The sequence below is a fragment of the Adiantum capillus-veneris genome, chromosome 8, assembly GCF_014529385.1.
Source record: "Adiantum capillus-veneris isolate H3 chromosome 8, ASM1452938v2, whole genome shotgun sequence".
NCBI lineage: Eukaryota > Viridiplantae > Streptophyta > Polypodiopsida > Polypodiales > Pteridaceae > Adiantum > Adiantum capillus-veneris.
In genome coordinates this window covers 140,235,223-140,260,620 of record NC_140938.1, presented here as the reverse complement: position 1 = coordinate 140,260,620, position 25,398 = coordinate 140,235,223, and the positions used below count along the sequence as shown (strand labels likewise).

At 46.4% G+C, this 25,398-nt stretch overlaps 1 protein-coding gene across 1 annotated transcript in view; it reads left to right on the top strand.

Annotated features, from left to right (window-relative positions):
• The first annotated feature begins 19,684 nt into the window (after window positions 1–19,684).
• LOC147453064 (putative LRR receptor-like serine/threonine-protein kinase At1g56140) overlaps window positions 19,685–25,398 on the top strand; it is a 120,908-nt gene continuing 115,194 nt past the window's right edge. Inside the window, exon 1 of the mRNA XM_086518568.1 lies at window positions 19,685–19,768. The gene's annotated coding sequence lies outside the window, so the exon portion shown is untranslated. The remainder of the gene's footprint in view (window positions 19,769–25,398) is intronic.

The following is a 25,398-nucleotide window of genomic DNA, read 5'->3' as shown; positions in this document are numbered from 1 at the left end:
TGGAGCATGTCTCCTCTTCTCTGACATGGCTGCTCTTTCTCTCGAGGTGGTGATCCCCTTCGGATCCAAAAAACCCTCGACATTCTCCTCACCCTCTCAACAGTTGGTCGCGGCCTCACTTTTGAGGCTGGTTGCTTTACGATTCTCTCTCAATTGGTGTCCTCCCTCTCTCAATCCCTTGCAACAGGCCGTATACAGAGAACTAGACAAGGAACAAACAAAGCACCTCTACTACAACTACGAAAGGAAAACGACGATGACACAGCAGAACAAGATCCAAGACTTAACTGCGCTCCACTACTCACAAATGTAGCAACTATAAGGCTTGGATATTTGTAGTCTTAACTCTACACCAAGGATTGTTAGGGTACAATGGGGGTGTAGAGGCTCAATCCGTGCATGGAGTGTGCACGTGTGACTGTGACTCAAGACGCCATAGATGGGTCCTTGGCACTAAGTAACACCTATATTTAATGTGGGGGAGAGTAATGGGATCGTGGTCGGGGTTGGGGGGCGGGATCTCGAGGCACAGTAAACTTGGCCAATGGGAAAAACGAGGCGCGTCGTCAGAAAAATGAGGGGCACTAAATCTGGCCAGCGAGAAAAACAAGGCGCGCCGTCGAGATTTGATCCTGTGACCTTGCAATCCAAGTTAAGGTTCACTTAGGCTAACCACCTCATCCGCGCACACATTGTGTATCCAAAACCGTTTTTACAATGTAATATTGTGAGTTGATAGGCATTGCCCACGTTGTCCAGGTTTAGTGCGTGTCGAGGTTTAGTTTTTGAGTAGACATTTGCGATTGTGATCTCTCCAATCTTCGTGTGTGAACTTCCTCGCTCTTCATCCCATTAAAACACACACACCCCCACCCCACCCCCACCCCCACCCCCCTTTAATATAGGTGTCACTTAGTGTTGAGGTAGACGGGTAGAGTGGTTGACTCATATGGACATTGACACAATTGATGCCTAGCATAAAACATGAACTCTAGGCTCAAGACTCTTGACCTCATAGACTCCTATGGACATTGACGGACTTATGACTAGCATAAAACATGAACTATTGGATAACAGCTCCTCTGAATATATACAACAGCTAAAATAGGCAAGGATGGGATAAATTAATTAGGCTATTGTGGTCATAACAACAAAGTACGGGACTAGATGTATAATACATCGAAGTATAATATGTGTACTACACGTCTTTTCAACATACCCAAAAAAAAAAAAGTTTTTTTTTTCTTTTTTTTTTTAAAGCCCTTGGCATGACTCTTTAGTCAATTATGATATATCATGTATGACGATCTACTCAACACACAACACTTCCACCTTTCCACTTTCAATAACCAAATTATGAAGTGTGTGTAAAAATTTGGGGAGTGTGTTGTGTGTGTGTGTGTGTGTGTGTGTGTGTGTGTGTGAGAGAGAGAGAGAGAGAGAGAGAGAGAGAGAGAGAGAGAGAGAGAGAGAGAGAGAGAGAGAGAGAGAGAGAGAGAGAGCTTTGTAGGAGTAGTACATTTTAAATGTGGTTTAATAAGGCTGAGTTCAGACTACACCAGCGGAAGAAACGCATCTTTGCAAATCTTCCGTTGCCTAGTGTGAACAGTGTGGAGGAGGAACAATGAAAAAGCGAAGGGGCCTGAGAGAGGCCATCAACTCTTTCGAAGGGGGGGGGGGGGGGCAGAGGGGGGGGGGGGGATCGGAAGAAACATAGAGGGCCCGACGGAAGAGTGCCTCAACTCCAACCAATCAAATATTGACATAGAGCATTGATGCCCCTTTGCATTTCTCTTTCATCGCCTAGTCTGAACCGGCCCTAAATTGAAACATAGTGTTGGCATAACATTAAACTTGCATCGTGGAAACTAAATGTGCCCAACTCGATAATCAAAAAGTACCTTATAAGTTACAAAACTCAAAACTTATAAAACTCAACGTTTTTTTAATCTATGATTGTGGTGGAGAACCAACCAAGCGGGAGGCGGTTTAGCTACCACATAATTGTCTTCCCACCAAGTGCTAGTTGTAACCTGGTGTCTAGGAGTATAAATTGCCCGCACAAGACTAGGACTAGCCCACTTGGTCTACCAGTTGGAATACAAACATTGGAATAGTGCTGCATCATTGTCTTAGGTGTGTGATTCCACATGTCAGACTTTTTACTCCCTCGAGTGGGAAAGTTGCTTTCTACCTCGTCGACTTGCCGAGCAACCGATGAAGGCTTTTTTTTCTTTTTTTCGCTTGCTCGCTATAGTAAAAAAAAACTAAGGGAAAATTATCACTCCTCTAATTTGTGGAAATTCCCAAAATACCCTTCAAATTTCAAAAATTCTCAAAATACCTCCAATATTTTCTCATAAATTTCCAAAATGCCCTTCAAATTTTCCAAAATTCCTAAAATACACCTGGTTGTGAAATTAAATTTCTCCAAAGATTAAAAAATTTGTAGCTTTTGATAAGAAGACTCATTGCTTATCAATATCAAAATTTGAGTTGATTATGTAGGCTTCGGAGACGAATTGCTTCATTATCTTTAGACATAATTGCCTTTTTTTTGCGAGGTGATTTGTGACAAATTACATGCTAAGCACACAAAATGGATCTCAATTGTCAAAAAGGAATAAAGACTGAAAAATCTTGAACAATCCAACCAAAATAGATTTTGGGAATTTTTGAAATTTGAAGGATATTTTGGGAATTTACACAAATTAGAGGGGTATTTTTGTAATTTTTCCAAAAAGTAAATAGTAAAACCAAGTGGAGTAGACTAGTGGACTAGTTGAGTGAACTAGATGAGGGTATATGTGGACCCGCGAACGAGATTGGAGTAGTGGAGTAGATAAGACTAGGACGAGCAGATTGGCTGGATGAGGACGAGGACTAGTATGGACGAGGAGGAACTCATTTGGAAGAACAAGCGACCTTGAGAGATAGTTCTGTTGAGGTCTTGTTGGGTGTGCTGCACTTGTAGAAAGAAAAGTGTGTCATGCTTTGTGTGCTCTCTATGACTATGAGTGCCTCTCAGTTTAGTGTGCAGAAGTCTCTCTCTATTTGGTATGTATGTTGATGAGGTGTTTGATTACATTGACAGAGAGGGTGATAGAGGTGCCCAGCTGGCATGGACGTGGATCCCATTGTTGTTATATGTTGATGATATTGTGTTGATCTCTAACTCACTAGAGGGTATGCAGCGACATTTGGATGCACTACATAGTTTTGCAGATGATAGTGGATTGTGTGTAAACGTTGGTAAAAAAAAGGTTATGGTGTTTAACACCACACCGTAGTGGATCAAGAGATGAGCACCTACTTTCACATATGGTCAAGAGATTGTGGAGTATATATATGCATACACTTACCTCGGTGTAGTCTTCACTGGGCCAAGATTTTCTTTGAGGAGAGCAGCAGAGACTAGACTGACTAGAGCTTATGCGGCTTTGGGAGGCTTGGAGAGGATGTGTTTGCAGGCTCAGTTCCAGGACCTCGGACAAAGTTATGGCTCTTTGATACTTTGGTAGCCTCAACTATGTTGTATGGGGTGCAGGTTTGAGGACCTTCTGTAGGCCATGATGGTTGGAAAAGTATGGAGAGGCCCTTGGTATCTATGATCTTTCGACTGATTAGAGCCAAGGCCTCTGTACCACACGATATCATTTGAGCGGAGCTAGCTGTCCCCCATATGGAGATTGAGGCACCTACCAGATCAGTCTCCTTTGTACACAGCCTATGGGATACTATTAGAGATATATATGCTAGATTGGTCCTTGAGTCTTCCAGACAGTTAGCTCTACAAGGAAAGACATCATGCTGGTATGCACATATGAGATCATGGTTTCAGACACATGGCTTCACCATGGACATGCTGCCTCCTTTCCAGTACTCTCTTCAGGCACCCTCGATGTCTCTGACACGGGTGGAGATTACTAGACTCATTCGTCAAGACTTGATTCAGCTTGACACCAGGAGGACATGGATAGAGCCGGCACAGGAGTTGGACACGAAGATGAATTTCTATAGAGAGCGTCTTCTCCATCTCACAAGAGATAGGTTTGTGATTCGACCCAGCTATATGGACACATATCTATCTCATGGTCTGCGTTGTGCCATTGTTCAAATACGCACATCCTCACATCAACTCGAGATTGAGACTGATAGATTCAGAGGGATACCAACAGATAGCACGTTATGCCGCTTATGTTATCTAGAGCCAGAGATAGAGCTCTATTATATATGTCATTGCACAGTGTACTATGAGATACGAGACCGTTTCCATTGTCTATTCAGAGAGGGGTTCGGGCCTCTATCTAGGGTCATGAGTTATGAGGATCAGAGATGTCTTGGACTGTATCTACTTGAGTTACACAGACATAGAGACACTTTACTGAGGAGAGCTGGAGAGAGATAGTCCCAGAGACAGATTACAGATTCCTTTACACTAGATATTGGATAGCCAGAGGAACAGCCACCATTGCAGAGCTCTGTCCACACTCACAATACCACTACTGACACTATCATAGACCGAGCACTGGAAGTAGGGAGATCCAAACGACCACGAGTGAGGAGAGAAGCTACGCAGCATCGACGGAGACTATAACAAAGGATTCGAGCTATACTTTCTCGGCGTCCAAAGTACAGATGAGGATGGATCCTCGCCATTTTCTCCCCTTCTTCCATTGTACTACACCTTCTGTACCTTTTGTATTAGCTGGCACATCCATAGAGTCCCAGCTTGTAGTAGTTGTATTTTGTTTTAGATTCGTTTTTGTATTCGGACATGATATCAGATTCACTATGTTGTATTAGCTTGGTCTCATAGGTCATTTTGGCCTTTTAAAGACGTTAAATATCATTTCATTTCATTTGTGTGTGTGTGTGTGTGTGCGTGTGTGTGAGAACCACACATGCGGATAGTAGTACTAGATGATCACAAATAGAGGAAAATTGAGTTTATAAAACACACAACAACACATGGAAAAATGATGACACAATATAATAGACCTCAAAGCTATGCTGAATTGGTTCTTGCTAGATGATCACCGATAGAGTGCGACAAAGCCCACTACTAAGTCCTCTAAAGTACTACCACAGGAAACGTCAACTCTTCGTGCCAAGTAGAATTCCACCAGCCCCATGACCCCTACCTTCCCCCTCAACCAGTTCTGCACCTCCCCAGTCACTCCGACTCACCCCCCTCAATAAACTGCTCATCCCCTGTGTTACAACACGCTCCAGTGCAACAAGCTGTTGCGCAGACAACCATGGAGGAGCTCACAAGCGTTCTAGCTAAGGTGAATATTAAGTTTCCGACTTTCAAGGGTCTCTCCACAGAGGATGCCGACGACCATGCCCGGAGGTTCGTGTCTCTTTGTAGAGGTCCTGGCCTCAACCGAGAAGATGCCTACTTATACTCTTCCCATCTACCTTGGATGGCTTAGCAGACAAGTGGTACAATCAGTTTGTTGAAAACCACTTTACTTCTTGGGCCACATAAGACAACAATTTTGTGAAGCTTTTAGACCAGGGGACTTCCAGAAAAAGGTTCTGGATGAGCTGGCCAACCTGATGCTTCAGCCCAAAGAGACTTTTGCAGAACTCATGTCCCGAACAAAACGAAGACCTACTACAGTGGTTGGAAGCTACCACATCGATACCGTGCTATGTGGTCTCTATTCAAGCCTTGCTTGTGGATACACACTCTTTCCCGGATCCTCAGACTGAAACCAGTGAGCCAAGTCATCTAGAAGAAAGTGTGCCAGTCCTAGAAGCCAGGTTTCAGTCCCTGATGATCATGCTTCAAGTGTCCCCCTGATGGAAGTGGTTGGCCTTGGTAAACCTATAGCACATCATAGAAGGGAAAAGAATTCTCCTCTACAGGAGTTCGCCAACATTACACCTCTTCCTTTAACATCCCTTGGGTCTGATGCCCCGTCCACTCAAAATCACTCTGCTGTGTCTAAAGACTTACCCTTCGAGGAGCTTCCACCAGGATGGTTACAAGAAGAGTATGCGGAGTTTCCAATTGATCAGACACCTGCCCATGATGTCTCAAAGCTCCAAGAGTCAGCTCTCTCTTCATCTTCTGATGCACCCTCCCCAGCTACACCTCTTGACCCGGTTAAAGAAGTCAACCTGGGTGACCCTGACAACCCTCAGCACATCCTCTTAGCCGCTTGGTTAAGGGAGCATCCCGCGCTACTCGATCAGGTAGTCTCTTTCATGCACTCTTTTTGCTTGGTCCTACAAAGATTTGAAAGGGATCCCACCAAAATTGGGTGTCCATACTATCCCTCTGGTTGAAGGGGCTAAGCCGGTCAAAGGCCGAGCTTACAAGCTCAATCCAAAATATGCAAAAGTTGTCAAGTCAGAGCTAGGAAAAATGCAAGAAGCAGGGATCATTGTACCTATGGAGCACTCTGAGTGGTTATCGGATAGCCCATGGTGGTAGCGCCTAAGAAGCAATCCAATAAAATCCGTGTGTGTGTCTATTACCGCGGTCTGAACAAGGTAACTATCCCAGACGGATTTTCCACATCCTTCACTGAGCGTGTTCTCAAAGATGTAGCAAGGCATGTACTGTACAATTTCATGGATAGGTTCAGTGGATACAGTCAGTTAGGCATCCATCCAGGTGATCATATCAAAACTGCTTTTGTGACTCCTTGGGGTATTTTCATCTACACTAGAATGTTGTTTGGGTTAAAAAATCCTTCAATCGCACGGTATATCTCATATTTTGTCCTTTGCTTACGGATCATCTTCACATCTTCATGGAAGATTTTTCAACCTTCTCGGGTGCTCAGTGTTCAACCCCAGTGGAGAATCGAGAGGAGCACCTCACTCAACTCTCTGCAGTCTTCCTCATGTGCAAAGAGACACGCCTGAAGCTCAATCTGAATAAATGTCATTTTTTGGTCATTGAAGGTACACTTTTAGGCCATGTGGTGTCTGCTAAATGTTTAGCGCCTGACCAGAGAAGATAGTGGACATCTTGAAGTTACCTCCTCTCATCAACCCCAAAGGTATTCAGAGCTTTGTAGGCCACACAGGCTATCATCGCAAGTTTATACGCATGTATGCACAGGTGGCTCAACCATTGACTTGACTGACTAATGCTACTGTACCCTTCTAATGGTCGAAACCCGAGGCTGAAGCATTTGTATACCTTAAAGAACGTCTCACTGAAGCACCTATTCTAGTTACCCTTGATTGGTCTCTCCCTTTTCATGTGCATACAGATGCCAGTTAACTGGCTGTGGATGCTGTGCTGACTCAGCCTAGTAAGGAGTTCAACCTGGATCGCACTGTTCACTATGCAAGTCGACTCCTCACCAAAGTAGAGCACAACTATAGCACCATAGAAAGAGAAAGTTTGGCTATTGTGTATGCTCTACAAAAATTTCTTCATTATTTATTAGGGGTCACTTCACAATTATTCACAATTATTACTGATCACCATGCCTTGCGCTAGCTGCTTAATAAGCCAAGTTGCAAGTCGAGTATGGCGATGGCTACTCTTATTTCAAGATGATTTCGACGTGGTACTACGATCCGGCAAACATCATGTCATGGCTGACCACCTATCTCACATTGAAACTGGTGAAGCAGCTACAGGGGTTCAGAATGACTTTCCCGATAGCAGTCTCTTTAAGGTGGATACCACTCCGGAATGGTACGGCGATGTCTTGCGCTATCTACCCAGAGAATGCGAGAGAAGGTTGCTGTTGAAGTTTAGGCCATTCACTCTGATTGGAGGCCAGCTCTACAAGTCAGGACCAGATGGTGTTCTGAGGCGGTCTGTCTCCCCTCATGAAGTTGAGCATATTCTGGAGGATGCCCACAGTGGTCCCACTGGTGGCCATTACCCTGGTCATATCACCGCCCAGAAGATTCTACAGAGTGGTCTATGGTGGCCCTATGTTTTTTGGGATACAATTGCCTATGTGAAAGTCTGTGATGTGTGTCAGCGCTGTGGACCAAAACCAAGCAAGCAATTCAACCGTCCTCTATAGGTCTCTATGGCATGGCTGCCCTTTGAGAGATGGGGCATGGATTTTATGGGTCCAATTGCTCCTCCGGCCCAACTAGATAATCGAAAGTATTTGCTGGTGGCTACAGATTATGCAACCAAGTGGGCAGAGGTACTAGGCACTGGCGACAACTAATTGCACTGGCAATACTGTAGCCAAGTTTTTGTATGAAAATATTTTATGCACGTTTGGATGTCCCCTGGAGATCACCAGTGATAGGGGCAGTCACTTTGTTAATGAGATGATTTCAACCTTGCTCGCCAACTACAAGATTTTTCATCGTAAATCTTGTGTGTATTACCCTAGAGCAAATGGGCAAGCCGAGAGCGCCGACAAGGTCCTGATAGCCCTTCTGCGGAAAGCATGTCATCCCCATCCGACGTCTTGGGCTCAAGCTATCCACAACACCCTTTGGGCATACCGCACTTCTTTCAAAGCCACAACCAATCACACCCTATTTTAGTTAGCCTTCGGTTTGGACGCCATAGCCCCGTTCGAATCCAACTCAGGATCTCCTCGAGTAGGCAGCCTGCGTGCCAATGGGGGAATGGGGTTTTCCTCTGTCTCTCGTCCCTTCCTATTGGAAGAAAGCCGCCGTTTGGCTTCTCAGGCTCTTGACGCAGAGCAGCTTCATCGAAAGGCATGGCATAATCGCCATCTCGGAAAGCCAAAAATTATGCAAGGCTCATTGGTGCTACTTTATCAAAGCTCGGTATTAAAAAGAGCAAAGTTGGTCCCAGCTTGGCAAGGGCCATTCATAGTATAGGAGATTTTACCACAGGAGTCAGTACAATTGCTAACTTTGGAGAGTGTTTCTTTGCCGCTGGTAAATGGCTCGAGCATCAAATGCTATTATTTCTTGCAATAGGCCAAAAGCGATTCTTTCCCCACTAGTACTTTAACCTGCATTCAGAGTGTCTTCTAACTCATTCAGTTTGGTTTAGCCCCGCCTTGTGCTCCCTACCAACCTGCCACGTATTTACCTCACTTCAATCTTTTGTCTTCATCCCATCGCAGTCCTTGCATCACGATCTATCTTCTGTCCCACAAGTTCTTCACTTGATTCCCGCTCTGTATCTTGGTGTTCTTTCTTTGAGCATTCTCCTATTTGGTTTGGTTAATTGAATCAGTATCTTTAGTGAGGTCTCAATCTATCCAATTGAGTACTTCTCTCTTTTTCATGGAACTTTCTCGTAAAGCCTTCTCATCTTAATCTACTTAGTCCACTTCCCTTCCTCGTGTTTTTTCTTTTTTTTCAAAAAAAAAAGGCTAGGCTCTGTTAAACTCTTATTTTCCTTTCTAGTGTTGTCTTCAACTCATTAAATGTGGAATTCAATTTTTGTTTATTGGACCTTGTGAGCATAGTAGGGTAGGGTGCGTTTACTTTGCCAAGGTTTTACACAACCATCTCTCTCTCCCTAGCAAGTTCTATCCTAACCACAAGTCCGGTATTCACAACCAATCTTGTATTCTCATACACATCAACATAGCCTTAAAGCAAGATATAGAAAACTCCCCATCTTGTTTGCTCTACGAGCACTCTACAGAAATCCTACCTCTCTCGCACCTAAACTTCAAACCCCTACCCTCCCCAATATTCATTTCAAACCCCTTGCCCCTACTTACTGGCCTCGCCACTACCCTAACCCTCTTGGCCCTCACCACCCATCCCTCGTCCCTCTCTAGTACTCGCCTCTCACCACCCCTCCCTCGTCCCTACCTCTTGGAATCGCCCCTACCCTCACCCTCTCGCCCCTCATCCCTCGTCCCTCCCTAGTACTCACCCTCGTCCCTGTCCTCTTGGTCTCGCCCCTCACCACCCCTCCCTCGTCCCTCTCTAGCCCTCGACCTTCACAACCCCTCTCTCGTCCCTCTCTACTTCTCGACCCCAACCTACCCTCCCCTCGCCCCTCTCTTCCTAAAGAAAAAAAGAAGACTAATACTCAGGTGCTCAGCCATCAGATCAGTAGACCCGAGACATCAAAAAGTCACACCAAATTCACCTTGAATTTTCACCTACAGCCGCCTCATTCATCACTTGGGCAAGTTCTATCCAGAGATCAACTGCACACGCTAGGTCTTATGGCATTGGCGGATGCAGATCTACCTGAGAATGTTCCTGTGGATGTGGTCCATGAGGTTCTGAAGATTTTTCCCAAGGTATGCGGTCACACACTTACAGCTACACGCATTGATCATGCCTTGGGGATGACAAGCTTTCCCTCAGTAAAACCAGCCACTAGGACATACTCACAACTTTCCAAAGATGCGACCATTCATACATGTCAGGAACTACTAAGTATTGATCATCCAGACTATGCAAGGAATAAAAGCTTTTGGTTATATTCAAGTATTACTTTCTGGTCAGAGATGCTAAAGTAAGTAAAGAAAGATGCAATGTACCTACATTGTTCTCTCTGCGACGGCCTCTATTGCCTAATCCACACTATTTCCATCAGATTCTTTACACATCTTTACAGTCCCGGGCTAAGAGGTTTCGAGCTCAGGTGCAGTTGGTACAGTCTAGCTTTCAGTGCTTTGCAGCTCCTATGTTGGCTTGGGTTAGGTGGATGCTGAGATGCAGAGTACGCACTCCAAAGAAAAAGGGAAATCTATTGCCCATACAAAAAGTTTACCTGAGAAGAAGAAGAAGAAGAGGGCTCGAGTGCTGAAGGACACAATAGAATCTCTAACATCGCTGCCAGTATCTGAAAGCTAGTAGCTTTGGGTGAAGCACCCTGTACGGCGCCTCTCGTATACTCCCGCTACTTGTTCTGGGATATGTTTGGGTGTTTCGGATCACACTATGCATGTTTCAGCTGTGGCTTCTACTGTATGTGTCCCTCTCTCTACTTCTGCCATTTTCACTCCTACCAAAGTGATTTGCTCCCGCGTCCCGCTTGTAGATGGATCTTCTCCTATACCTATTCATGTTGCAGACACTCCATCCCCGTCTCTACTCCACTAGAGAGGCATGCTCCCAGTCAACTATCAACAGTGCCACTTGTCAACCCTCTCCCACCGAACATTGCTGAGGGATCTTCCACAGTTTCAAACTCTACATCACTTTTCGGCTATCAGAGGACATATTGCAGGAGTCTAGGCAGGCCATTGCTACCATTGAGCTTGGGGCAGAGCGGCTACTTACCAACGCCACTCCGCTACATACGCAGCTATGGAGGGCTCTCTGCAGCTATGGAGGGCTCTCTGCGTGTCGCAGAGAGAGCGATTGCGGATAGAGATGCCACTATTTTTGCGTTGCGACACGCATTGCAAGAAAAGTCTAAAATCATGGACGACCTCCGTGCTCAGATCGAGGGACTTTGGAAAGTGCTACTCCACAGTGATATGGGACTTCAGGGTCCAGTAAGTATGGCTGGACAGGGTAGGGGATACAAGTACAGGCTCCTGTTGGGTATGTACAGTCGGGTTGCTCTGCCCATTTCATGGGACCCTCTACACACACTACTGTCGGATATGGCCAGCCTCAGCACTTTACTCACTATCCTCAAGGGCTTTAGACATCGGCTTCCCTACCAAATATGCAGTCGACACAGAGCATTCCTTGCGATGGCCTTGCTGGTGCACATAGACATGGCTGTGTTAGTCGACGCCGTGAGTACACTGCAGGCCAGGTGCTTCCATCAGCTACACAGCAGGTGACAACTATGTCACTGGGAGCCAGTTTGTCCAGAGGAGTAGAGCTCATCAGTAGTAGCAGACTTTCACTATCGATTTGATGGCTCCTCCCTCAGATGCGGATACCTACAAGGATTTGGAAGGGATCCCACCAGAATGGTGTGTCCATATTGTCCCATTGGTTGAAGGGCTAAGCCTGTTAGAGGCTGAGCTTACAAGCTCAACCCAAAGTATGCAGAAGCTGTCAAGTCAGAGCTAGAAAAAATGCAAGAGGTAGGGATCATTGTACCTATGGAGCACTCTGAGTGGTTATCACCCATGGTGATAGCGCCTAAGAAGTAGTCCAATAAAATCCGTGTGTGCGTAGATTACCACGCTCTGAACAAGGTAACTATCCCGGATGGTTTTCCCACACCTTTCACTGAGCATGTGCTAGAAGATGTAGCAGGGCATGTATTGTACAGTTTCATGGATGGGTTCAGTGGATACAATGAGTTGGGCATCCATCCCGGTAATCAGATTAAAACGGCTTTTGTGAATCCCTGGGGTATTTTTATCTACACTAGAATGTCGTTTGGGTTGAAAAATGCTCCACCTTCCTTCAATCGAGTAGTATATCTCATATTTTGTCCCTTGCTTACATATCAACTTCGCATCTTCATGGATGATTTTTCAACTTTCTCGGGTGCTTAGTGTTCAACCCCAGTGGAAAATCTAGAGGAGCACCTCGCTCAGCTCTCTGTTGTCTTTCTTAGGAGCAGAGAGGCACGCCTGAAGCTCAACACGAACAAATGTTATTTTTTGGTCACTGAAGGTACACTTCTAGGCCATGTAATGTCTGCTAAAGTTTAGCGCTCGCCCCAGAGAAGATAGTAGCAATCTTGAAGTTGCCGCCTCCAATCAACCCTAAAGGTGTTCAGAGCTTTGTCGGCCATACAGGCTATCATCGTAGGTTTATATACGCATGTATGCATAGGTGGCTCAACCATTGACCCGACTCACCAGTGCTACTATACTCTTCAAATGGTCCAAACCTGAAGCTGAAGCATTTGCATATCTCAAAAAACGCCTCATTGAAGCACCGATTCTAGTGGCTCCTGATTGGTCTCTTCCTTTTCATGTGCATACTGCTGCTAGTCAATTGGTTGTAGGTGCTGTGCTTGGATCGCCCTGTTCACTATGCAAGTTGCCTGCTCACCAAAGTAGAGTGCAACTATAGCACCACAGAAAGGGAAGGTTTGGCTATTGTGTATGCCTTACAAAAATTTTGCCATTATTTATTAGGGGTCCACTTCACAATTATTACTGATCAACATGCCGTGCGCTATCTGCTTAATAAGCCACAAGTTGCAGGTCGAGTATGGTGATGGCTACTCTTATTTCAAGAGTTTGATTTCGAAGTGGTACTCAGATCCGACAAACATCATGTTCTTGCTGACCACCTCTCTCGCATTCACACCGATGAAGAAGCAACAAGGGTTATAGATGACTTTCCAGATAGCAGTCTCTTTAAGGTGGATACCACTCTGGAATGGTACGGCGATGTCTTGCATTTGCTATCTATTGGCCTGTACAGTGAGAATGCGTCTCCACTACAGAAGAGAAGATTGCTTTTAAAGTCTAGTCCATTCACTCTGATTAGCAGCCAACTCTATAAGTTACGACTAGATGGTGTTCTGAGACGGTGTGCCTCTCCTCATGAGGTTGAGAATATTCTCAAAGATGCCCACAGTGGTCCCACTGGTGGCCATTACCCTGGTCACATCACCGCCCAGAAGATTCTACAGAGTGGTCTGTGGAGGCCCTATGTTTTTTGGGATGCAATTAGCTATGTGAAAGTATGTGATGTGTGTCAGCGCTGTGGACCTAAACTAAGCAAGCAGTCCAACCATCCTCTACAGGTCTTATGGCACGGCTGCCCTATGAGCGATGGGGCATGGATTTTGTGGGTCCAATTGCTCCTCCGGCCCAACCAGGTAACCGGAAGTATCTGCTGGTGGCTACATATTATGCAACTAAGTAGGCAGAAGTACTGGCGACAACTGATTGCACTGGGAATACTGTAGCCAAGTTCTTGTACGAAAATATTTTGTGCAGGTTTGGATGTCCCCTAGAAATCACCAGTGATAGGGGCAGTCACTTTGTTAACGAAATGATTTCAACCTTGCTCGCCAACTATAAGATTTTTCATCGTAAGTCTTGCTCTTATTACCCTAGAGAAAATGGATAGGCCGAGAGCACCAATAGGTTCTGATAGCTCTTCTACGGAAAGCATGTCATCTCCATCCAGCGTCTTGGTCTCAAGATATCCACGGCACCCTTTGGGCACACCGAACTTCCTTCAAAGCTACAACCAATCACACCCCATTTCAGTTAGCCTTTGGTTTTCCTTTGGTTTGGAAGCAATAGCACCCTTCGAATTAACTCAAGATCTCCGCGAGTGGGCAGTCTGTGTGCCAATGGGGGTTTGGGGTCTCTCTCTCTCTCTCTCTCTCTCTCTCTCTTCTCTCTCTCTCTCTCTCTCTCTCTCTCTCGTCTCACCCTATTGGAAGAAAGCCGATGTTTGGCTTCTCAGGTTCTTGAGGTAGAGCAGCTTCGTCGCAAGGCATGGCATGATCGCCATCTTCGTAAGCCAAAAATAATGACAGAATCACTGGTGTTACTCTACCAAGCTAGATATCAGAAAAAGCAAAGAAGTTGGTCCTAGCTTGGCAAGGACCATTCATAGTACAAGAGAGTCTACCTCAGGGGCAGTACAGTTAGTGACTCTCGAAGGTATTTCCTTACCATTGGTAAATGGCTCCAGGATTAAATGCTACTACCCTTCGCCATAAGCCTGGAGTCATTGTCTTTTCTATCTAGTCATTGTCTCTTCTACTAAGGTGCCATCCGTTGTGTCCCGACCTGTTGTGTGCCCTGCCTTTTCACCTCACTTCTGTAACTTGCCTTCTCAGAGTCCTTCCCCACCCTCAACGCTGTTCTTTCTGACTATGTTCCAGTTTTTCCATGGATTGCTAACATTGTTCTTCCAACCTATGTCTTGATGTCTGTCTTCTGATTCAGTTTTTTAGATCACTGCTATGTCTACTTCACGATATACTTTCATAAAATATTCTTCTATTGGGTCAACTGAATGAGTTTGCAACCTTTCATTTCCCTCTGATTCTTGGATTCTATTCACAAACGTTCTCCTACAGTGTAATCTGTACAGCTATTGGAGCTGTGGGATGCAAGAGTCTCCACATCGTTAGTTGCAACTCTCTTCCAGCGAAAGGGTCAAAGCACAATTTTCAAGCCCCTACCTCCCCTATCTAGCAAATAATCCCTTTGCCCCTACATATAAACCCGGCTTGCCCTTCAATCCCCTCGACCTCCCTACCCACATGACAACCTACTCACAGTTAGCAAATTCTTTCCCAGTTTCGTCCTCCCTTCTAGAATTCACCCCCCCCAATTTGTCCCCCTCTCCCAACTCGTCCCCCTTCCAAAATCGTCCCCTTACCAACTTGCCCCCCTCTTCCAAAGTAGTCCCCTCACCAACTCGCCCCCTTACCCAACTCGTCCCCCTCTTCCAAAGTCGTCCCCTCACCAACTCGCCCCTTTTCAATTCGTCCCCTTCACCAACTCGCCACTTCCCGTTTAGTCCCCTATCCCCAACTCGCCCCTCCCCTTACCCAATTCGTCCCTCCCCAACTCATCCCTCCCCTTACCCAATTCGTCCTCATCCCTCCCCAACTCGCCCCTCCCCTTACCCAACTCGTCCCTCCCCCTCACAACTCGCCTTCCCCAATTCGCCCTTCCCCCTCCACAATTTGCCTCGTTAACCGTCCCAATTAGTCAAACCCAACTCGACCTATACCCTTCTTTATTCGCACAGAATCCGTTTTCCCTTCAAAGCAGCCCTAATTACACACATCTCTCCCCTCTCTACCCAATTCCAATTCGGTCGCTCTGCCCTCTTCGGCTTCTTCGCTTAGGCTTCTTCCGTTGCGATAACTGCTCCGATAACTACAGACAGTTATATACATATACAAGGTGAAATCAAATTGAGAGTTGCCAACTGTATGCAGTATGTAGTGATTGCAGAGTTGATCATATGTATGCATTGTGGATCTATACTTTGTGCAGAGGGACTAGCTTTGTTTCAGCTTTTGAGTGTCTGAACGTTTTTCTGGCTTTGAATTGGAACAACCTCAGTCAATCAGTGGGATTGGGTGACCTATACACATCATTTACTGTGTCAAAAGTTTTGCAATTCCCATGGTGGGTAGCAACAAACATTCCAAAAAAGCAGGATTAATAAAGAAGTCACCACCGCAACCGCTGAGTTCTACTGAGGAGGACGAGGATGACTCAGAAACTAGTTGCCATGATCTAGATGACTTCACTTGTAGTAATGCCAGCGATGAAAGTTACAAAGCCTCGCCAAACTCGGAGTCGGATTCAGAAGCTACCTCTAAATCGAACGCTTCCCGAGAAATAAATGTGAAAGCAACAGGTAAAAAGAAACACAATCATCAAATCATTAGTCATGAGATCAATCGGCCGGCTACATCTTAAAATCGCACACCATTCTCTTTGGATGTTTATCCACAACCGCCTCGACCATCTCTAAGCGAAATAAATCCTCTCCAAGGCCCACCAGCTACAAACTTTGGGTCTCACAGCATTGGTTGATGGCGATCTGCCAACTATTGTTCCTGTTGAGATGGTACATGATCTTTTGAAGAATTTCCCTAGGTCAAGGCCACAAATTCACTGCTACAACGGTTAGGCCATGCTATGGGTATGGCCACCTTTCCATCTGTGAAGCCTGCTACCCGAACTTTCTCTCAGCTTTCCAAGGATGCCACCATTCAGGCATGTCAGGAGATGCTCAGTACAGATCACTTGGATTATGAAGGAAACAAATAGCTCCTAGAAATCTTTAGATACTACTTTTTGGCTAGAGATGCCAAAGAAGATAAGGGAAAATGTGAATTGCCCACTACATTATCCCATTGGGACGGCCTTTACTGTTTGCTCCACACCCAAACCCTGTGGATTTTACCAGATTCTTTTTTCATCTCGTTACAGTCTAGGGCCAAAAGATTTCGGGCCCCGGTGAGGTCTGTGCAGTTCAACTTCAAATGTTTCGCAGCACCTCTCTTGACGTGGGTCATAAATATACATGTTACACCAGACGAAGTGGATGAGAATACACGAAGTGTGCAAGAGAAAAGGAAATCCCTAAACATTCAGGCTCATCCTAAAATCATGAAGAAAAAGAAGATCAAAGCAATGGTGGCGAAAGATACAGTAGAGTCTCTACTCTCTTTGCCAATATCTGAGAGCCAACAGACTAAGGTGACACATCTTCCGCGGCGCTCTCTGTCTTCCACCCCTCTCTCTACTGGGCCAGTGTCTACTTCCAAACTTCATGACAAGTTGGTGGCTTCTCCCTCGAAGATTCCTCTACCTTCTTCCCCAATATTCACCCATATTGATGCCAAAATATCACTGACTCCACCTGCAACAACCATCTGAGCTCCTACTCCACCAGTAGTACCTACTTCTAGCGAGCCCGCTGTGCTACTTGAGAGTCCTCCAGTATCATCTTCAGGGGTGGCCGACTCTACTTCTCTGCTACACCTTTCGGAGAAAGTATTACAAGACTCCAGGAATGCTATCGCCACCATAGATCTTGGAGCGGAACAGTTAGCTGCCACGCATCAGTGCCACTCTGCCATATACGCAGCTATGTTGGGATCTCTGAAGGTCGCCGAGAGTGCCATCTCGGATCGGGATGCTAGGATTTTCGCACTGCAACAAGCTTTGAAAATAAAGTTAGACATCATTGAAGACCTTCAAGCACAGGTACAGGGATTTCGAGAAATGCTTCTACATGGAGATAGGTCTACTCAGGCACAGACATAGGCTCAGGCTCAGGCTCAGGCTCAGGCTCACGCTCCAGTTGGTGTGGGGTTTGGATGGACTGGATCCGGGCCACCAATGCATACTGTAGGTCCTTCTCGGCAATTTATGGGACTCTACACACAGCCTCCAGTTCAGTACTATAGTCAACAGTATCCTCAGGGGTTTCAATCATCGCCATTGTCCCACATGCATAGCGTTCCTTGCTGCGACGGTGTTGCTGGTGCACACTGCCATGGCTGTGTCACTCGACGTCCTCAGTACACTACTGGACAGGTGCTACCCTCTGCCCTGCAGGTGGCGGCTCCTTTCATAGACGGCCAGGTTATGGACAGAAGATCCCAGCAGCCTCTAGTCCAGCAGCGAAGTTCCACTATTGATTTGATGGCTCCATCTCCAGAGACTGATCCTTCGGGTGCGGCTGTGGAGACTACTCTTTCTCTGGGATGACAAAATGGCAATCTTTTCACCATGGCAGTACGATAGTAATTTATTATTGTAGTTTCAGTCTTTTAGCAGTTTCAGTTGTTCTCTCATCGAGACGGTGAGTGGTTTTGTGGCGGTCAACCTGTAAGCAGGGCTACAATGTCACGGGCACGGGACAGGCCGTTAGTCACAGTTGGCCGGTTTCACACTGGATACGGGTGGCAGGGATACGGGTGGTGGTCCAGTCCACACCCTGGCCATCGCACCACCTCACAGTTCAGAGATAGGCCCAACTAATGTAGATATTTTGCAGCCGTTGGTGGCTCTGCATGTTTGTATATATCTGCATGTTGTTTAGGGTTTAGCTACTTTTGTGTGGTCCATGGTCTAGGGTCCATTATCTTCAGTTACACACAGCACGTTTGCACCATCCCTGCACAGTTGAGTCTCGACACCCCCACTGTACCTATGAGATCTGGGCTGGAGCCGAGTGTGCTGCCATGCCAAAGTTTGTATCGGTTTCTTTGAGTTTGTCAATGTTCGTGCTGTTCATGATCTGCTGAGTCATACTGTTGTTGTTGCTTTGTTATTCTTGCTATGTTGTTCTTTGTCTTCTGTGTTTTCATTCTGTGGAGTAAGAGCTCATGCACATTGCACTGAGGAGCACCCACTATAGAGGACATGACACATTATCTCCACTACAGTTGTCTACTGGTATCCCTCTGAATCTACCAGTCTCAATCTCTAGCTGATGTGCGGAAGTGCATATCTGACCAATGGCACACTGCAAACCATGAGACATATGTGTGTCCGTGTAGCTGGGTCAAATCACAAACCCATCTCCTGTGAGGTGGAGAAGATGCTCTTTATAGAAAGCCATCTTCGTGCACAACTCCTGTAGCGGCTCTATCCTTGTCCTCCTGGTATCCAGCTGGATCAGGTCTTGACGAATGAGTCTAGTAATCTCCACCTGTGTAAGAGACATCGAGGGTGCCTGAAGAGAGTATTGGAAAGGGGGCAGCCTGCTGTCCATGGTGAAGCCATGCGTCTGAAACCATGATGTCATTTGTGCATACTAGCATGAAGTGTCCCCCTAAAGACCTAACTGTCTCGAAGACAAGGGCTAGTCTAGCATATCTGTCTCATCTGGTAAGCGCCTCAATCTCCATAGGAGGGGCAGCTACCTCTACTTGAATAATAACGTGGGGTACGGAGGCCTTGGCTTTGATCAGTCGAGAGATGATAGATACCAAGGGCTTCTCCATACGTCTCCAACCATCTTGGCCTACAGAAGGTCCCCATATTTTCACCCCATACGACATAGCTGAGGCTACTAAAGTATCAAAGAGCCATAACTTTGTCCGAGGTTGCTGAAACTGAACTTGCGAACACATCCTCTCCAAGCCTCCCAAGGCCGCAAAAGCTCTAGTCAATCTAGTCTCTGCTACTCTCCCGAAAGAAAACCAGCCCAGTGAAGACAACACCAAGGTAAGTGTATGCATCTGTAAACTCTACAATCTCCTGACCATATGTGAAAGTCGGTGTTGATCTCTGATCCACTGTGGTGTGGTGTTAAACACCATAATCTTGGTTTTACCAAGGTTTAAATACAATCCACTATCTTCTGCAAAACTGTGTAATGCATCCAACTGTCGCTGCATACCCTCTGGTTTCGTTTCTTCTTTTAGAGATTTGAGCTTCAATAAGCTGACAGGTCATATACCTACCTCTTTCAGAAACTTAATCAGTCTCTCATTGTTGTAAGAATCCCTCTTTTTTAGATTTACTTCTTGTGGTGGTTCTCAACACACCTACTTGGGAAACTTCATTAATTTTTGAAAGCTGGGCCCCTTCTTTAAGTGCTCGGTTCTTGTTTTAACATGAAAGCAGGCAAAAAGTTACTGTGTTTTATCAATTAAAGCAAAACATCCGGCAATTACAAGGCAAGATCTCAATGTGTTTTATAGGAACCGTGTTCTTTGTCTCCAAAGATTTGATGTGTGTAGTTTATGCCCCAGATCTCATAATGTTGCATGTTACGAACCTCTTCTTTAACTAAGTGAAAGAAGGTGGAGCGTTTTTCAACCCAAAAGACATTCTAGTGTAGATAAAAATACAAGAGGGAGTCACAAAGGCCGTTTTTCAGCTGATCACAGGATTGGATGCCCAACTGATTGTATCCACTAAACCCATCCATGAAACTGTACAAAACATGCCCAGCTACATCTTCGAGCACACGCTCAGTAAAAGGTGTGAGGAAACATCTGGGATAATTACCTTATTCAGAGCGCGGTAATCTACGCGCACACGAATTTTATTGGACTGCTTCTTAGGCGCTATCACCATGGGTGATAACTACTCAGAGTGCTCCACAGGTACAATGATCCCTGCCTCTTGCATTTTTTCGAGCTCTGACTTGACAGCCTCTGCATACTTTGGGTTGAGCTTATAAGCTCGGACTCTGACAGGCTTAGCCCTTTCAATCAGAGGGATAGTGTGGAGACCCAATTCTGGTGGGATCTCTTCCAAATCCTTGTAGGACCAAGCAAAAACATCATTAAAAGAGTGAATAAAAGAAACTACCTGATCAAGTAATGTGGGATGCTCTCATAACCAAGCTGCTAAGAGGACGTGCTGAGGGTTGTCAGGGTCGCCCAAGTTGACTTTTTTGACAGGGTCAAGAGGTGTAACTGTGGAGGGTACTTTAGAAGTTGTGAACTGAGCTGCCTCTTGGAGCTTCAAGACATCATGTGCTGGTGTTTGATCGATTGGAAACTCCACATACTCTTCTTGTAACCATCTTGGTGGAAGCTCCTCGAAGGGTAAATCTTCAGACATAGACTTAACAGAGTGCTTTTGAGGGGGCGGGGTGTCGGACCTGGGAGATGTTAGAGGAAGGGGGGAATCTTTGGCGAGTTCATGCAGAGGAGATTTCTTCCCTCTTCAGTGATGTGTTATAGGTTTCCCGAGGCTGACGGCTTTTATCAGAGGAACATTTGAATCATGAGAATCAGAGACTAACACACTTACTTCTTCAACTTGTACACTGTCTGTTGTAGGACTTGGGACATTGGTGTCCGCCTGAGGAGCAGGGAGAGTGAGAGGTACTGGCACATGTGAGTTTTGAATAGAGACCACATAGCATGGCATCGAGGCGGTAGCTTCCAACCACTGCAATAGGTCTTCGTCAGACCCGTCAGGTGGGATGGGCTGCTCAGGGTCGGGGTTGGACTGTACTGACAATGAGCTGTGGTGAACCACTGGATCCATACCTCCTTCGAGCCGAATTGGTTGCATGGGGGAGCCAGGAGAATGTATCCACATGGCGTCGTTTCCCCAATCATGAAGTGCCTTAGTATGCCGCAACCATTGTCTACCAATTAGCAAAGGAAATCCTCCCTCCACCTGAGAAAGACTGACCACCACAAAATCCAAGCTAAATGTGAAGTCTTGTACCATCAGAGGCACCTTCTCTACTATGCCCACAGGGTAGACTGTCCTCTGGTCTGCTAATGTAACAGTGAATGGAGCAGGGCGGGTAGGCTGCAGACCTAAGGCCAACATAGTAAATTCTGGCATCAGATTGATCCCAGATCCACCATCCACTATGACGCCTGAGAATTGATGCCCAAGAATAGACACAGTGAGACGAGGACTTTTGTAGTCGGTGAGGGGAGCAGTTGGATATGAAATCATGTAGGACTCCAAGGGCTGCACAGGTAGGTGGCTGCCACTAGGCCCTCCACCAGGGTACAAAGACTGGATGATGGAAAGGGTGTCACTTCTAAAATTTGCCTCAAGTCGAAGCATGTCATACAATGACACTTGCTGAAAGGTGTTTTTCAAGGTAGACACTGCTGTGGGCTTGTTTCCTTTGATTAGATCTTGCTATGGCATCTTAAGCTTCTGCAAATCCTCTACTGCTTCCATGAAAGCACCATCAATATCTGATAGAAGCGAGGTAGGGTGGCTCTTGACACTATCTGCTGGTTTGTCAGCTACTAAGGGAGTTTGACTCATTTGTGTGATAGGAGATGTAAAAATTAGACCAAGGAGGCTGAGCCCAAGAGTAGCTCTCTGTGCCCGTGTGAGCACACCAACCGGCTCTTCCACTTGCTGCAACCCATCTCGAGAGACAACTACAAGAGTGGAAGGCAGGGCCTGTGGAATGGTGCTGACTGTGATGAGGTTAAGCTTTGGGAATGTAAACTCTTGCTGGTTTTGGTTTATGCTTGCAGATGTGGATGCTTGTTGTTTTGGGCAGTCCTTACTATAGTGATCCTTAGCTTCAGGACAATGTCGGCAAGGAGGGGACCCTTTTGGCAACGGACATTTGCTCTGATAATGTCCATACTCTCCGCACCTGTAGCACAAAATTGGCCTATTGGAGGGGCGAGGTTGTCTCTGCCCTTGCTGTGGGACTAGATACTGACGTGTAGAAGCTTTGGGGGATTGAAGGAGTACTAGCATGATAAAAGCTGGGAGATGCAAAGTTATTGTGCATACCTTGCTGCATAGGAGGTGTTGTCAGCAGAGGTGGCAACGGGTTTTGATGGCCATAGGGTGAGACCATGTTGGATGCAAGTGCTAGCCCTTGTTGGAGAGAAGGACCTAGACTTTGTTGAATTTGTTGCAATCCCTTGATATAGTAGCAATCCTTGTCTTTGTGCCCAGATTTTTCGCAGAAGTGGCAATAAGCCCAAAGGGGACAGTCCTGTGGAGGATGCCCTGGAGAGCGACAAGAGCTGCACCATACCGTAGCTTTAGTCTCCTGCTGAGACCGAAGCTCTTCTAGCTCTCTCTTGATTTGATCCAAAGCTTCAAGATGTGGTGGTTTCTCTTGTCTAAGAGAGATTGATTTCTCTTCTTGGAGAGCGTGTTGTAGTTTTAGGGCTTCAAGTTCTTTGCGCAAAGAAGTCAATGGATCAGCAGGACTTTTCGAAAACACAGAGGGAGTCTCTATGTGAGGGGGGTTGGTGTAGCAGGCTACAGTGTCACTTTCACAGGACACTCAGTTAGTACAGTTGGTCTAGTCTGGTGCACACTGGACTGACTCTCTGGGCTGGGCAGGGACACGTGGCAGGATACGGACGGTGTTCTAGTGGACATCGTGGCCAGGTCACCACCACCACTCACTTTGCAGATTGGCTTAGGTGGCTGACATTTATGGGTCGTTGGGTCATTATCATCATCTTCTTCACCTCTGGCCCAACATCGTCGTCGAGAGCAGTGAGTCTATACATAGAGCATTGATTCACCATCCCTGCACATCTGAGCCTCGACACCCCATTGTATCTGAGAGTCTTGGGCTGGAGCTGAGTGTGGTGCCACGCCAGAGTCTGTATCAGTTCTTTGAGATAGTCGAGTCATTTGTTGTGGTCTACTGTTGCTATTGCGTCTCTGTGAGCTCAGTTGTTGTCTATTGTTTCTTGTTTTAAGTCTGTTTTGAGTGAGATTGTCACGCACATTGCACTGAGGAACACCCACTGTAGAGAGCACGACACACTATCTACGCTACATGTGCTCTCATTTTGGCGATCACGGTGGGATCTCAACTGAAGTCTCACTCTCTGTGAGGTGCACATCTTGAAGCTAGTTGGGTTTATCTAGCTTTGCCTACTTTGCCTGGCACTGTGTAATGGTTTGGTCCTCTCTCGCCCTGGTCCATCTGGTCTGGTCCTATCTCGCCTTGGTCCAATTGGTCTGGTCTCTCTAGCCTGGTCCAATCAGTCCTCATCCCTGGTCTAGTTCTCCTCGTCCCTAGTCTAGTTCTTCTCGACCCTGGTCTAGTCCTCCTCGTCCCTGGTCCAGCCTGGTCTAGTCATTTACCTGGTCTAGTAGAGTCTAGACCAGTCTTCAGCTAGTTCAAGGTTTTCTTGCCCATTGGATTGGTGGTAGTTGCATGACACATACAAGGAGGTCAGTCGAGCGTCAAAGCGCACTACTGAGTCCTCTGAAGTACTACAACAGAAGACGACCCTTGGTACCTAGTAGAAGTCCATCAACCTCATCACCCATACCTCCACATACGACATCACCCATTTCTCCCTCTGGTTCCACATCTTCCAGATCACCTTCTCCAGTAAAGCTCTCTCCTATTCTGCTACAGCAGGCTACTGAGCAACAGGCTTAGCAAGGGGGCCATGGAGGCTTTGGCAAGTGTTTTGGCCAAGGTGAACATCAAGTTCCCCACCTTCAAAGGACTCTCTTCAGAAGATGCTGACGACCATGCAAGGAGGTTTGTATCTCTCTGTAGGGGTCGTGGTCTTAACAGGGAAGATGCTTATTTGGTACTCTTTCCATCCACCTTGGATGGCTTAGCAGACAAATGGTACAGCCAGTTTGCAGAGAACCATTTTGCAACTTGGGCAGCCTTAAGACAACAGTTCTGTGCAACATTCAGGCCAGGTGACTATCAAGAGAAGGTTTTGGATGAGTTGGCCAACATGGTGCTCCAGCCAGAGGAGACTTTTGTAGAGCTTATGACTAAGACAAAGTCTCTGGTTGCCAAGCTTCCCTAGCAACCCGGTGAATTCATGGTAAGAAGTGGGTGGAGAAGGCGCTCCCAAAACCTCTCAGCAAAAACTCCGAGAGAGCCTCCGACCCGACGCCACTCTGGAGGAATTCATCGCAGCTGCTACTAGGATAGAGGGGGCTAGGAGGCTGTTCACCAACTCCCCTCAGGTAGAGACCACCTCAGTGTTTTCGGAAAGTCCTTCTGATCCGATAACTTCTTTACGCAGGGAACCGGAAGCCCTAAAGTTACAGAGAGCTCTTCAAGAGGAGAAGTAAATCTCCCTCAGACAGGAGAAGCCCCCACATCACGACGCTTTGGATCAAATAAAGAGAGAGCTTAGGTCTCAGCAAGAGACTAAGGCTATGGTATGGTGCACCTCATGCCGCTCTCCATGACAGCCTCCACAGGACTGTCCCCTTCGGATTTACTGCCACTTCTGTGAAAAGTCTGGTCATGAGGACAAGGATTGCTACTACCTCAAGGGATTGCGACAAATACAGCAAAGCCTTGGTCATACTCTTCAACAGGGGGCAGCTCCGGCATCCAATATGGTTTCTCCCTGTGGCCATCCACACCACATGCCACCTTTATTGGCAGCCCCTCCTATGCAAGGTATGGAGAGCACTTTTCCGTCTCACAGCTTTTATCCTACCCATGCTCCCTCATCCCCTCAAAACTTCTATGCCTCCACCTCCAACTCCATGCACCAGGAGCAAGGACCACCTCATCCGTCGACTCGCCCTTTGAATCGGCCCATTTTGTGCTACGGATGCGGGGAATATGGGCATTACCAAAGCAAATGCCCCCTGCCAGAAGGGTCCCCTCCTTGCCATCATTGCCCTGAAACGAAGGATCACTACAGTAAAGATTGCC